General features: G+C 43.6%; 1 pseudogene; it reads right to left on the bottom strand.

Moving 5' to 3' along the window:
• Positions 1–379: 379 nt before the first annotated feature.
• LOC128409033 (E3 ubiquitin-protein ligase TRIM11-like) lies at positions 380–16,049 on the bottom strand (annotated as a pseudogene).
• Between the last annotated feature and the right edge of the window lie 6 nt (positions 16,050–16,055).

Below are 16,055 nucleotides of genomic sequence, written 5' to 3'. Positions count from 1 at the left end.
ATGCTACTGCTTGTGGGCGTCTTCCCACAGGCTTCTGGTTGGCCACGGTGAGAACTGCATGGGCCATTGGCCTAATCCAGCAGGCTCTCCTTGAGTTCTTATGCCCAGCTTCCATAATTCAGTTTGGGCTAAAGTGTTGATGAAGGTGAGATTCAAACCCACATGCATGAGAAGCAATGGATGAGCCAGTCATCACCTTCACCTTGTGATCATGAGGGTAGGGGACCCAAACCTGTACCTGGATGGGCTCGAACCACCATTCTTCTGGTTAACAACCAGACACACTAACCAACGGAGCCACAGAGAGCTGAATGGTTTCCCCCCTCAGCCTCTGGGCTGAGGTTTTGTTGCTGGAGCTGAATAGATGACAGACTGATGGTTCGAGAGGCCGAACAATTTAATGTCTGAGCAAACTTGGTCACCACATTTTCACCCTGAAGCCCACATCATTTCTGAACAGAGGAGTCATTCTTTTTTAATTTAAACATTCTTCTTAGTTTAACACAGAAAAATATCACCGATTAAAATCTACTTGTGGTTCTAAAAATTTGTTTCTCTCATTGATGCAGTCTGCATTCAATTCCTGGTCAAGGAATATGTTTTTCTCTTTATTTACTTATTACTTGCAAATGCTTAATATAGATAGATAACAGCAATCAAGACTCCCAACTCGCCACCCATGACGTCCACAGTCTTCCCTTTTCCCTTCTTGGAGAGCGCAGCTGAACACACCCCTTGGCAAAAAGGAAGCGAGAGGAGGAAGTTGCCTTCTCAGAGGCTCCAGCTCAGGACCTTCAGATTATGAAACTGACTGGCTGCTTCATAAGCTAAGAAGGGGGCAGAGTAGCATCTCCTCCCTATTGAGGATGTGAGTATGGCAGCTCATGGAAGTTCTGTTCACAAGAGGCAGAGCCAGATTTGTTAACAAATCAGGAAAACTGCTAGCATGGCAGTTGAAGAAAAGTGAACAAAGAAACTCCATAAACAAAATTAATATAAATGGAAAGATCACAGATAAGATGAAGGAAATAAGAGCAGCATTTATAAAATATTTCTCAGAATTGTATAGGAAAGGGAAGGAAAAAGCTTTTAAAATAGAGGAATATATTAAAGGTAGTAATCTGCCAAAAATAAAAGAGGAACAAATGGTGATCTTAAACACTCAAATAACTGCTCAAGAAGTGTTAGAGGCAATAAAGTGGACAAAAAAATGGCAAGTCCCCGGGTCCAGATGGATGAATGGCAAAGTATTATAAAAAAATAAGTGAACAATTGGTAAACCCATTGAAAGATGTCATGAATGAGATTTTAAATACAGGTGAAATCCCAGAAACATGGAAAGAGGCTTACATTACAGTAATTCCAAAACAAGATTCAGATTTGCTGCAAATTAAAAATTAAAGGCCTATCTCATTGTTAAACAATGATTATAAATTATTTGCAAACATCTTAGCTAATAGAATGAAAAAAATATTAAATGAGTATATACATCAAGATCAGGCAGGATTTCTTCCAGGTAGACAAATGAAAGAGAATATAAGAAATATATTGAATGTGATAGAATATCTGGCGGTCAAAAATGAAAAGAAAGCAGCAATGATGTTTATAGACTCTGAAAAAGCCTTTGACAATGTTTCTTGGAATTTCATGACAAAAGTACTTGAATAAATTATCGTGGATTCAAATTTTTAAAGGGAATACAAGCAATATATTCAGAACAAAAAGCTAAATTAATTGTAAATCAGGTGATAACGGACAACTGTAAGATACAAAAAGGAACTAGACAAGGATGCCCATTATCGCCGCTGTTGTTCATTCTGGTCCTGGAAGTATTTGCTAGAAACATAAGAGCAGACAAAGAGATCACTGGGATAAAAACTGGGGAAAGTGAGTTTAAATTGAAAGCATATGCTGATGATTTAGTAATTACAGTGGAAGATCCAAAAAATTCTCTCCCTAGAGTTATAGAAAAAATTCAAAAATTTGGGGAAGTGGCAGGATCTAAATTAAATAGAAACAAAACTAAATTATGAGTAAAAAATTTGAAGAAAGAAAAAAAAGAGCTGGAGTAAAGTATTGAGATAGAAGTCCATAAAAAAGTAAAATATGGATATGGCTAACTGCAAAAAATATAAATATATATAAATTATGAAAAAGTGTGGCTTGAGATAAAAGAAATTTAGAAATATGGAACAGAATGAACCTCTCCCTACTAGGAAAAACAGCAGCGGTAAAAATGAATGTTTTGCCAAAAATGCTCTTTCTTTCACCCTGTGAACTGAATGATTGTGAGTAAACTACTTTTATATTGATTTTAATAAGACTGTTGTGTCTATTCTTTTTAAGCGGGACAAGGGATCTTACCAGGAATCTTATATTGAGAGGCTCAGATGAGCCTGCAACAAGCAAACCGCTGTGCGTTTAAAGGGGAATGGTACTCTGATAAGATATAGAACTTGCTAACGCAAGTTAGGAAGGATATCATCAAACAATATATCCTCTCCTGCATCCCTGAACATTCCCACATTTTTTACCAGTCTTCTCAATCTATTTCCTGTCAGGGAATCCTTTCGCTGGACTAGAGAGTTCAACCAGGCTTTTCTCAACCATGGTTTAGTGGTCAGGATTCTGTGCCACAATTGGTGCTGAGGTCAGATTCATAGCTGGGTTTTCTTTCTTTTTTGCTCCCTCTCCCCCTTCCAGAAGCTGAAGGTCTTGCAGGTGTATGCTCTTCTCCTCACACACAGGTGGAAAGGCACATTTTCATCTGAGGGATGGAAACAAGTCCAGAGGCCAGGGCACAGTTTCTCTACTCTGGTGGTTACTGCGATCACCTCACACGCAAAAAGTCTGAAGCAGCCAGCAAATGTGATGCCCTCTGGAAGTTGCTGGACTACAATCCCATCATCTCTGACCAGATGCTGGACAAGGCAGATGGGAATTGGAGTCCAGCCTCATCCAAAGGACACCACATTGGCTGTAATCCTAAACACATCTAAACAGCCAAAAGCCCCACTGAAGTCAGTGCATTCCTATTCAGGAACATAATATTTACTGGGACTGTTAAAGTGATATTGTCTCTAAGAAATAAGCTGCAGAGGGAATTCCGGGAAAGGGAAGGAAAAAGCAAATAAAATAAAACAAAATTGAAAAAACTAGCCCCATTTTTTCTCTGTTTTCTTGCTTCTGCTGATTGCGACTAGAGTCATCTCAAAAGGCCTGTGCAAAGCTCTCAAAAGAGCTCTTGAGGTGTTTGGTTTTATATCTGTCATTTTCATTTGGAGAGAAACTCCAAATGTTCCTGTGAGGCAGATTTAGCCTCCTTAGAAGATCCTGAGGTGGATTTTATCTCCCCTCAGATAAAAGAAAGGGAGGAAGGTCTCTCCAGAGCACGAGGCTGCTGAGAACGTGTAGAGTTCAGCTCCTGAGTCAGCACCAGAAAAAGACATCTCCCCTGCTTCACAGTCCAGAGTCACCCGGATCCTCCTGGGCTCCTCACTCAGGGACAAAGGAGAGGAATCAGGGGAGGTGCAGGCCCTGTACTTACCTCTCAATTTCCCCACAGCCCAGATCCCTTCCTCATAACTTAACTCACAGAAGGTGTTAATTATTCTCGTGAGAAAGTCATCCTTTCTCCTCAGAAACTTCCTGGCAACCCCTACAGCCCATTCTTCCTCACTTCCCACAGTGACTTCCCAGAAATGTCTGCCTGCTGTGAATCCCTCACGTCCCAACACAGAAGGCCAGTCACTGAATCTCTCAGGATTGTCAGGCAGGGCTTGCTCTTTGTCTCCCCATCTCACGCTTTTCCGATCCTCGGACAGGATGAGCCTGGGATGGGCTGTGTCTGGATCCAGAGTGACATTTTCTGTTGGAAAAAGAAGAGAGGCAGAATCAGCTGAGAGTCAGAGATGGACATCCTGATCCAAGAAACACCTCAGGAACCAGATTCCCTCTCAAATAAATGGGATTTCTTTGTATTGCATACAGAACTGGGATACAGTGGTGCCCCGCAAGACGAATGCCTCGCAAGACGGAAAACTCGCTAGACGAAAGGGTTTTCCGTTTTTTGAGCTGCTTCGCAAGACAAATTTCCCTATGGGCTTGCTTCGCAAGACGAAAACGTCTTGCAAGTTTGTGTCCTTTTTCTTAACACCGTTAATACAGTTGTGACTTGACTTCGAGGAGCAACTCATAGAACGCAGTGTACATAGTAGCCTTTTTTGAGGTTTTTAAAGACTTTGGTAATTTTTGAAGCTTTTCCAAAACTTCTTTTGCAGCCATTTGGTAAGTTAAGCTTTTAAAACTTTTTGGGGGGTTTTGGATTTTGGGTTGGGGTGTTTGGAATTCAAGGACTTGGTGTTGGGGAGGGTTTGCAAGAATCTGGAAGCTTGTGTGTTTTTTTCTGCATTTTTATGATTTTCTGTGACCATTGGGCCACTCTGCTGTTTTTTTAAAAAAAATTCTGGATTTGAATTTCTGTGTGCTGGGTGGCTGGGGGAACAGTTGGGGAGGGGTTTGCAGGAATCTGGAAGCTTGTGTGTTTTTTTCTGCATTTTTATGATTTTCTGTGACCATTGGGCCACTCTGCTGTTTTTTAAAAAAAATTCTGGATTTGAATTTCTGTGTGCTGGGTGGCTGGGGGAACAGTTGGGGAGGGGTTTGCAGGAATCTGGAAGCTTGTGTTTTTTTCTGCATTTTTATGATTTTCTGTGACCATTGGGCCACTCTGCTGTTTTTTTAAAAAAATTCTGGATTTGTATTCCTGTGTGCTGGGTGGCTGGGGGAACAGTTGGGGAGGGGTTTGCAGGAATCTGGAAGCTTGTGTGTTTTTTTCTGCATTTTTATGATTTTCTGTGACCATTGGGCCACTCTGCTGTTTTTTAAAAAAATTTCTGGATTTGAATTTCTGTGTGCTGGGTGGCTGGGGGAACAGTTGGGGAGGGGTTTGCAAGAATCTGGAAGCTTGTGGTTTTTTTCCTGCATTTTTATGATTTTCTGTGACCATTGGGCCACTCTGCTGTTTTTTATAAAAAATTCTGGATTTGAATTTCTGTGTGCTGGGTGGCTGGGGGAACAGTTGGGGAGGGGTTTGCAAGAATCTGGAAGCTTGTGTGTTTTTTTCTGGCATGGAGAGGCTGCCAGTTCTGATGTTTCTGCGGCTGAAGACTTTGCAGCGGTGTTCCTGGAGGTTGTGAAGACGAAGGGCTACGTTCCACAGCAGGTCTTCAACTGCGACGAGACCGGGCTGTTTTGGAAGAGGATGCCCAAAAGGACTTTCATCACACAGGAGGAGGCCAAGTTGCCTGGCCACAAGCTCTTCTGACCCTGCTCTTCTGTGCCAACGCAAGCGGCGACCTGAAGATCAACAGTAAGGCTTGGGTCACACGTGTGCTGTTTGTGGACTGGGTCAATCATGCTTTTGGCCCTGCTGTCAAACAGTACCTGCTGGACAACGACCTGCCACTGAAGGCTTTGCTTCTGATGGACAATGCTCCTGCTCATCCTAAAGGCCTTGAGGAGGACTTGCTGGAGGAGTTCAGCATCATGTTCCTGCCGCCTAACACCACGCCACTGCTCCAACCGATGGATCAGCAGCTCATCGCCAATTTCAAAAAACTCTACACCAAGGAGCTTTTCAGGCGATGCTTCAAGGTGACTGATTGCACCACCATCACTCTGCGGGAATTCTGGAAGGACCACTTCGACATCGTCACCTGCTTGAAGATGATCACCACGGCCTTGAACGGGATCAGCCAGAGAAATTTGAATTGCGCTTGGCACAGCCTGTGACCGGACTGTGTGGCACCAAGTGACTCTGATGCACCAGAGTCAACAGTGGTGCAGGACATTGTTGCCTTGGGGAGGACCATGGGCCTGGAGGTCACAGAGGAGGACATCAGCGAGCTGGTGGAGGAGCACGACCACGAGGTGACCACCCAGGAGCTGGTCGAACTGCAGGCAGAGGCTGCGCAGGAGCAGGCCTCGCTGGAAGAGGAGGAAGCAACTGAGGAACGGCTGTCCTCCAAAGAACTGAGGGACATTTGCCTGAAGTGGAAGGATGTGCAGGCTTTTGCACAGCGGCACCACCCTGACAAGCACGTGGCACATGACCTTGTCAACACTTTTGATACGAGGGTCATGTCGCCTTTCAGGGAGGTGCTGAAAAGGTGGATGAAGCAGCAGACCATGGACAGGTTCTTCAGCAAGAAGCAAAGAGTGGAAGAGGAACCTTCTTCGAGTTGTCCCCCAGAGTCTTAGAAAATGTACTGTACACTTTGTTGATTTTTAAATGTTTTTCTGTCATGTTTAGAAACTTAAATTATTGTTCCTTCAGTTTTTGAAATGCGCTTTACAGTATGTGTGACTTTAAAGAGCACTTAATAAACTCTTGTTGTACCAAATTTGGCTTTGTTTGGACTTTTTTTGACCATAGGAACGCATTAATTGATTTTCAATGCATTCCTATGGGAATTCGTGATTCGCAAGACGAAAAATTCGCTAGACGAAAAAACTCGCAGAACGAGTTAATTTCGTCTTGCGAGGCACCACTGTACTTCTCTCTTTCTTCCATACTTTCCCCACAATAAATACTTTCCTTGTTGGTTTTAAATCTTCTTTTTTATTGCTCATAATGATATCTTTACATCATAACTTTACATCATAAAAATATATATCCAAAAAATGTTTTTGATTATTGTTGTTGTCCCTTTTAGATCATCAAACATTACTTGTACACAAAAAAGAAAAGAGATGTAATTCAAATAATATTCTTCATAAATAAATGACTTCCCGTCCCTTCCATTTTATTATAATAAATTTGTTGCCTGTATTTATCGATTTTCTTTTTCTTTGAAGTACTATTATTTCTATCTATCTTCCTTTTAATATTGGTTATCTACAGAAATTACTCAAAGGCTGTTACCGTTTTCAGATTGCAGCCCTTGTTGGTTTTAAATCAGTTGTTTTCTTCTTTCTGTATTCAATTTACCATATTTTTTGTTCTATAGGATGCACTGTTTCCCCTCCAAAAATTAAGGGGAAACGTGTGTGCGTCCTATGAAGCAAATGCAGGCTCCTTGGCTTCAGCGATAGCAATGCAAAGCCTCCGAAGCGCAGAGGGAGCGCTCCTTCCGCGCTCCGGAGGCTTCGCGTTGCTTTCGCTGAAGCCTAGAAAGCGAGAGGGGTAAGAGCTCACCGACCCCTCTCGCTCTCCAGGCTTCAGGGATAGCCGCCTGAAGCCTTTGGAGCACAGCGGGAACTCGTGCTGCACTCCAAAGGCTTCAGGTTCCTTTTGCTGAAGCTGGGAGAGCAAGACTCTCCTGGCTTCAGCAGAGAGGGAGAGCTGCACAGCGCCCCTTCAGCCAAGCGGGAGGAGAAATGGAAAGGGCTCCGTTTCTCCTGCCGCTTCACTGAAGGGGCGCTGAGCAGAGAGGGGGAGATTTTTCCCCCCTTGTTCTCCCCCTCTAAAACAAGATGTGTCCTATGGTCGGGTGCGTCCTATAGAGCGAAAAATACGGTATTTACAATGAAACAAAACCACCTAGTGAACCTTTACTCAGCTCTTCTGTGTTTGTGAATGGGAGGGGGGAGTAGGAGAGAGGGGGACTTGCCCTCCTTAGGCATCTCTGTATAATATGGCCATTTGGGGCTCTCAGTGGGTGGGTTATGAGGGGCCCCCAGTTCAGATAAGCAGAGAACAGGCATTCACTCTTAGATGCCCTCATTCTGCATAGAGTTGGGGAGAGTGTCAGTGCAGAGACCCATCAACCTATTCTACCCAGAAGTGGATCTGCTATAAACTAAGGAAGCTTAAGCTTCAGGGCCCAAAACCCCATAAAGTTCCCAGAAGTGACTTGATTCATGCATGTATATAATGTTTCTCTAATTTTCATTCCCCCCCCAAACTTGAAAACTATAAGACATAGGAAATATTTATTCACACGAGTGACACTGACCTGAGATAATCCAGTACAGCAATTTTAAGCAAAATCTGAGATGTAGTAGCTAATAATAATTTGAAAAATTGTGGTGATCTGTCATGGAACGACCCCACTGAAGAATATAACAGTGGTTACTCAGACCTTTCCTTTGTGGTTGCCAGGTTGAATTTTACTTTTTGAAATATGGCAACCCTAGATCAATCAAGCAGGATTGCAGAAGTTGTGCCCACACTCTGGGATGATCACTGGATCCTTGGAATACTCCAGCCAGATGGAGCAAGCGGCTTCAGCACAAAGAGTGGCTTCCTCACTCCAGAGACGGAGTTTAGTTTCACTTTCTCAGTTTTCAGTAACTGGGTGTTTCCCTTTCTGTAACTGATTCAGGAAGAAACTCAGTGCTGACGTGCTTTTTTAAAACTGCAGTTGCTCAACAAATCAGCTTGAAAATAAGCTGGTTAAACTGGTTCTGTTCTCTCTTTCTGTCAAGGTCATGCTGTTTTTAATCAATAATAAGGCCAGAAGGAGCCTGGGCTTCGCTTCCTATCTCCTTCCTTCTGGTGTGGTGTTCTGTATATAGTGTTATGGTTTAGACTTATTATAAGTTATTGTAAGTTTAAGTTAAGTCTGCTGCAACTGGATTTCTTATGGACAGTGCCAATCCTGACAAACCCCCTACTGAAAGCCTGCCCCCCCAAAAAAAATTCCTGGCTACACCCATGCGCTTAAAGACTCAAAGAGTGAAAAACACATGGAAGAGAATGAATTTGAAGATGAACTAGAAATCATTCAAGACAAAATTAATTCACTGTCAGTGATTGGGGCCTACACCCACCTTGGCTAGATAGGACTCCGGAGCTAAGCAGCCAACCAAGATGTCCAGGCCAGGAGGCAGAGCCATAGCTGGGGTGTGTGTAGCCAGTACTTTTGCCCCAGGTGAAGCTCCCAGCCTGTTGGCCATTTACTGTATGTGTACATAAATGTGCGTGGCAGGGTAACCAACTTGGTCTTTGACCTGGGTGACAGAAAGCCTAGTTTCACCCCTGCCAGGAGGGCAGAGCATCATCCAGTCCCCATCCCTCAGATGAATTTGGGCCTCAGTCAGAAATTTACCTTTCTGAAGCTGTTGTCTGAATAAAAGAGAGTCTGAGGAAGCAAAACGATATGGAGTTTAAGCGTTATACTCTTGTACCTCCAATAATAATGATAACAGCAATAATAATAATAGTAATCATATTTGTACCCTGCCCATCTGACTGGGTTGCCCCACCCATTCTGGGTGGCTTCCAACATATATAAAAACATAAAACATTACAATAAATATTTGTACAAAAATTAGACTTCATAATGTAGCTATAAAGGTAAAGGTAAAGGGACCCCTGACCATTAGGTCCAGTCGTGACCGACTCTGGGGTTGCGGCACTCATCTCACTTTACTGGCCGAGGGAGCCGACGTACAGCTTCCGGGTCATGTGGCCAGCATGACTAAGCCACTTCTGGTGTACCAGAGCAGTGCACGGAAACGCTGTTTACCTTCCCGCCAGAGTGGTACCTATTTATCTACTTGCACTTTGACGTGCTTTTGAACTGCTAGGTTGGCAGGAGCAGGGACCGAACAACGTGAGCTCACCCCGTCGCAGGGATTCGAACCACCGACCTTCTGATCGGTAAGTCCTAGGCTCTGTGGTTTAACCCACAGCGCCACCCGCGTCCCTATAGTAGCTATAGTTTCCTTAAATCAAGTAAAATATTAGGTAGTAGAACAAATATTTTAAAACAAGGAAATAATAGAAAGAACCAATGAAAATAACTAGAACTTTAAAACTCAGCAGTGATAAACTAGACTTAAAAGCAGCAGAATAAAAATATTCAGCAAAAAAAACGATGGTCTGTGAATGTAGATTCAGGCAGGTAGCCATGTTGGTCTGACGCAGTTGAAATAAATAAAATAAATAAAAAATTGTCCAGTAGCACCTTAGAGACCAACTAAGTTTGTTCTGGGTATAAGCTTTCATGTGCGTGTATCTGAAGAAGTGTGCAAGTACACGAAACATACACCCAGAACAAACTTAGTTGGTCTCTAAAGTGCTACTGGACAATTTTTTAATTTTTTGGTTTATGAATGTTGTCACTGAATTTGGGGTCTATAGTGGAGGACTGGAGGGGAGGCAGCGTAACAGCAATCCTATAAAAGGATGCAGAGGGGAGATAGAGGCAGCCTTGATAACTCCCCCAAGTAAAGTGATGAGGGATTTTGTTTAAGCCAGAATCATGAAATCTTATGAGAAACTCAGCTTGTAGAGGAAGGAATGGCGGAGCTCTTGTGCAAAAGGAATTCCTCCCCTCAAACCTTTTAAAAATCTTCCATGCTATTAAGAAACATAATTGTGCCCTTTGGGGCTCATGTGCACTTGATTTCATAATTAATTTGTGAACCCTCAGGAGATTGTGTTTGTGGCAGCCCTAGATAGGGCAGCTGTGGGTGGATGTCTGAGGACACAGATCAGGGCTTTGCTTCACCGCTGGGAGACAAGCCTGAGGAGGAGGCAAAGAGGGGAACAGGGTGGTTCAAAATGTCCTTTCACACTGCCCTTCAGAGTTTGAGAACCTCCAAAAGGGCCAGCCCAGATGTACATTGAGGGGGAAAATCTTGACTTTGCTCTGCACTCTGGTTCAGGCTCTTTCTCTTTGTGGCAGCCACCATTTCTTTCCTCTAACCCCCCATGCACCGGAGTGACAACGTATATAGGGCATTCTGAGGAAAATAAGATGATGGCTGGACCACCAAGAAGGAAGGTATTATGGGAACGTCCCTGTCTGCAGCAAAAACAAAATACAAGACAATGCAATACATTAAGGAACTGGCATACCTAGTTTTGGACTAATAAAATGCCCAGAATAAAATCCTCGCAGCCATTTCTCATTACTTTTGAATTGCTTCATCACATCCTCGAGCATACTATTTATATCACAGAGTTTGGAGAGCCTCTCATTCAGCTGTGGAGGAAAAGCACATGGAGCCTCCAATCTCTCTCTTTTCTCATACCTGGTGAGAAGAAAAATAATGTTAGCCCATTCAAAACCACAATTCCTAGCACAGTAAAAGAAAGGAAATGATAAAGAGAGTTGAAAAAAGCCTATAGGGTCAGGCAGGCATAGAGGGGCTCAATTCTTCCTCACTACAGGCTCCACAGTCAGATATCTGAGGGCCAAAGCAGCAACCCCAGGCCTCTGAGTTTGCCCGCTGATACAAAATCACAACAATCCCAGCTCTGAGGAAAAAAAACAATCAACTTATTCCAGATTCACTAACCTCCCCTCCAAAAATACCTAAGAGAGAGAGAGTTAACAGAGGTGGGCACCTTTCTGTTGCTCACCATAGTTTGAGGAAAAACTAGTTGGACATTGAAACACGTTCGTAGGTACTCAGCTATTCACAAGCATCTTTGAGCCAGTTTCTTTTATATGTTTGACACTATGTATTGCAGAGTCAGTGAATGCAACGTGCAAGAGGCAGAGAAGAGCCTCCAGCCCTATGTGACGGGGAAGGAAGAGGCCGTGCTCTGGCCTTGATCCTTGGAGGAAGAATTAGATTGCTACAATAGCAAAGGAGAGGGCCCTATTTTTACGTGTGAGATGCTGTAGGGCATGGATAGGCAAACTAAGGCCCAGGGGCCAGATCCAGCCCAATCGCCTTCTAAATCTGGCCCACAGACGGTCCGGGAATCAGCATGTTTTTACATGAGTAGAATATGTCCTTTTATTTAAAATGCATCTCTGGGTTATTTGTGGGGCATAGGAATTCATTCTGTGTTTCCCTTCCAAAATATAGTCTGCCCCCCCACAAGGTCTGAGGGACTGTGGACTGGCCCCCTGCTGAAAAAGTTTGCTGACCCCTGCTGTAGGGTATGGAGTCCTACAGTCTCTCCCCCAGGAGCCCCTTCTGTACCAGGTTTTATGTGTTGGGGTCCTGGACCCTTCCTGACCTCAGAGAGATGCTAATGGAAATGAGCAGGATCCACTTACTTCTCCAAGGTGCTTCTCACATCCTAGAGGGGAAAAGATAACAGCAATCACTGCCTATAAAAGGCCACACTTTGAAGGCACTTCAGACCCTGGAATGGATGCAGCCTGGTCCTCTAATCTCAGTCTGCCTGGCACAAATCAAAGATTTGAGCAAGAATGGCTAAATCAGCCAATATTGGTTTCAGTCAGTTTTTAATTTTACAATCTGAAGTTCAGTTCTCCACAATTCCACATCAGCATTTTAGTGCGAATTTCTCCCCAAATACACCTTTGTAGCCAATTTTGTATGCAAGTTCAGATTACTTGGCTTGAGAATTTCACTAGAAAATCTGGAGAATTGCAAATGCTGGTGGATGGCTATGATTCAGTTTGCATATTGATCATAAACGGCAAACAAAGCAGGTCTGAGGCAGTTTTAACTTATCAACCTGCATTTAATTCTGTGTGCAAAAAAATCCCTCCCAACACACTTCTCATTGTGCAATTTAGACATCAGGAGGCCTACAGTTTAGTCTTTCTAGAACATTTTCCCCCAAAGCCATTTGTAGAACATCGCCAAATTTCAGCCAGCCAGCACGTACCATTTTCCTTCCGGAAACAAAAAAACAACAACCACCTGCAGTATAAGATGCAATGAATTTTTGTGTTCAGCTGAGTTTCTTACCCCAGCAAATGTCGGTGGATTGGGGCATTACAACCCCTCATTGTTTCTTTCACAGAAAAATGTTCAGGAAAAGGTCAAGGAATTGTGAGGTGGTTGGTAGAGACCATATAATGATGGGCGATATTTCTCAAACCAATGACAGGTTTCTCAGTGGGCTTACATAAACACCCCAACCACCACAGACCATTTACATTTGTGCTGCGTTGTAATAGCTATTGCATTTTTTATGACACTTTCATAACATTTATCATGATTGAAGTTGGCCTCAATGTCTGTCTGGAGGGCAGAAATTGAAAATCTGAATGCAGAAAGATGGGAGTGTCAATTTGGATTAAAAAATGTGATTGTGCTCAGTGTTAAGGCTCACTTCTTCTTTGCTTAATTTTAATTTTGCTTAGCTCTAAGGCAGCCAGAGCAGCCTCTGGGAAGCCCACAACAGGACATGATGGCAGCACTGCAAAAATAGAAGGCATTAGGAGAAAATATTTGGCTAAGCACAGAACACCACATTCTATTAACACTGAGTAAGCATCTCCAATCTGCGTTAAGGGGAATAATAAACCACACCAGTTTTCTTGGCAGCTCCTGTGAAAGAGCTGAGTTCCTTTACTGCTTGTATAGAGGCACAAAAAGATTTGGAGGAAGCCTTGTCCTGGAGTGGAGCCTTGTGCTGTTCCTCCTGCCATCTTACCTGCAGGAGTTCACTTGCTGGCTTCTGTCATTTCTCTTCCATCTCCTGAATGATCCTCTCAAGAGAGGAGAGTTCCCTGGAGAGTCTGGCCAGCTGCTCATCCCTTCTTCTTGCAATCTCCAGCTCCACCTCTTCTATCTCGTGCAGCAGATGTTTTTCTTTCTCTTCCAGAAACTGGCGCAGTTGTCTAAACTTCTCCTCTGTCCCCTGCTTCTCAGTTTTTGTTAATTTCTGCAAGAAGCAGGTAGAAGTAAGAAACATGGAGCCCTGACTCAGGAACACACTTGCTCTGCCCTCTCCACAGCTATTCCTGCTTGCTGCCTTCCAGTTTGCCTAAAGCAATTAGCTTTTTTTTTTCTAGCCATGGAGGTTCCTTGCACATATTTGGACCTGGCATAATCACAGTTTTAAAATATTCAGGGAGCCTCCACGGACATTAAATGCTGCTCACTTTAGACTGAACACTTCCATAAGTAGGAAGGCAACAGAAACAGGAAGAGGGCATAGCTAGCCTGCTCATCCCCAGAGCACCCCTGTTTACTTTAAGGCTTCAGGATGGCCTGACTTTGCTAAAGATTAACAACAGAGTGCACATTTCAAAAGACCTTTCATTAACCACTTGTATGGTCCTTCAAGGTATATCCCAAGTACTTTATATTCAATAGAGCTGGGCTGCCTCAGGGGGAAGAAATTCAATCCAGTTTGCATTCAAAGGTGAACTTAGCTTATAGTCACTCTCCAAAAAAATACGCAGACGGAAAAACAGCATTCATTTCAAATTAACACTCCTCTGAATGTTACTCTGGTCAGATAATGTGCACAAAAATGCACATTCTAGGGTAAAGTAGACATTAAAATTGTTTATGAATGCAAATAACACAGAAAGGACTTTTTAAAATTCAAAATTGCACACTGATGTGGAAAAACGGGAAGAATGGGACAGATTTGCCCATGCTTCTTCAGTCCTGACTTGATTACAGTGGTACCTTGGGTTACATATGCTTCAGGTTACAGATGCTTCAGGTTACAGACTGTGCTAACCCAGAAATAGTACCTCAGGTTAAGAACTTTGCTTCAGGATGAGAACAGAAATCGTGCTCTAGCGGCGCAGCGGCAGTGGGAGGCCCCATTAGCTAAAGTGGTGCTTCAGGTTAAGAACAGTTTCAGGTTAAGAACGGACCTCCAGAATGAATTAAGTACTTAACCCGAGGTACCAATGTATTCAAATGCTTGTTCCCATCCTAGTAACAATAGGGACACCTACAAGGAGGTCTTGGCTTTGCTTTTCCAGGTCTGCTCGATAGGCCAGCATTTTCTCTCTCTCTCTCCTCAGTGTCTCCAGGCGGCTGCAGATCAGTCTCTAAAGAGGAAACAAAATCCCATGTTTGATTAAGACCAAGAAAAAGTGGGAGGGAGGGAGAGAGGGTGAGAGAGAGAGAGAGATAGACAGAGGAGTCCACTTTAGAAGGCATCTGAAAGCAGCCCTGTATTGGGGGCGGATTATGTTAAATGTTTTATTATGTTTTTATATGTATTGAAAGCTGGGTGGGGTATAAATATCATTATTATTATGATGGCATAGGACGACCCTATTTTCATCATAGAAATGTTGGAGGGTATGCAAGCTCCCTTTGGAACCTACCCCTACACTGCTCAGGTTTCTCCTTTGTTGCCTTTTACATAATAAACAATTGATGTTTGGGCAATTGATTTAATGCAGTTTGGACTTAAGTGCTACGGAAAATGGCCCAGGAAGAATCCACCGCTCTTCCCCTCATCAAGATCCACAGTGATTTCCTACCTTGTACTCTTCAGAGGCCTCCTCCAGAGGAATCACCTTGTGGTTTTCATGTTCCTTGGATCTCTCACAAACCACACAGATGGGGGCTTCATGGACTTTGCAGAAGAGTTTCAGGGTCTCCTGGTGCTTCTCACAGACCTTCCCTTCCTGAAGGGGAAGGCTGAGCTTCTTGGCTATTTCTACCACGTTGGCCAGTTGCCGGTTGGAGATGAGGCTCCTTCGCTGGACAGTTATTCTGCACTGTGGGCAGGAAGCCTCTCCCTCCAGTTTCCCCCAGCACTGGACCAAGCAAGATCGGCAGAAGTTGTGCCCACACTCTGGGATGGTCACTGGATCCTTGAAATATTCCAGGCAGATGGAGCAAGTAGCTTCATCGCACAGACTCTGGACGGGACCACCAGAAACAGCCATACCTGCCAAAGTCCCAGTTAAGTTTTACTTTCTCAGTTTTCAGTCACTGGCTGTTCCCCTTGCTGTAAATGATTCATGAACTCAAGGCTGATGGGGCCTTCTTTTTAAAAAGACAGACAGGCCTCTGCAGTTGCTTAACATTTTGTTGAGAAGCCTTGGTTGTCCTTTCATTGCTTTGGATTGCTTTTTAATTGTGTGTTTGTTGTTGTACAGTGGTACCTCGGGTTACATACGCTTCAGGTTACAGACTCTGCTAACCCAGAAATAGTGCTTCAGGTTAAGAACTTTGCTTCAGGATGAGAACAGAAATCGTTCTCTGGCGGTGCGGCAGCAGCGGGAGGCCCCATTAGCCAAAGTGGTGCTTCAGGTTAAGAACAGTTTCAGGTTAAGTACGGACCTCCAGAACGAATTAAGTCCTTAACCCGAGGTACCACTGTACATTGCACTGAGAAGGCTTCCTGAACTCAGCTAAATCCTTGGCATTGTGGCAGTGCAGTCTTTGCTTCAAAAAAAATCCAAGGG

This window comes from Podarcis raffonei, chromosome 2, assembly GCF_027172205.1.
Source record: "Podarcis raffonei isolate rPodRaf1 chromosome 2, rPodRaf1.pri, whole genome shotgun sequence".
NCBI classification, from domain to species: domain Eukaryota; kingdom Metazoa; phylum Chordata; class Lepidosauria; order Squamata; family Lacertidae; genus Podarcis; species Podarcis raffonei.
This window is presented reverse-complemented; position numbering and strand designations above follow the sequence as displayed.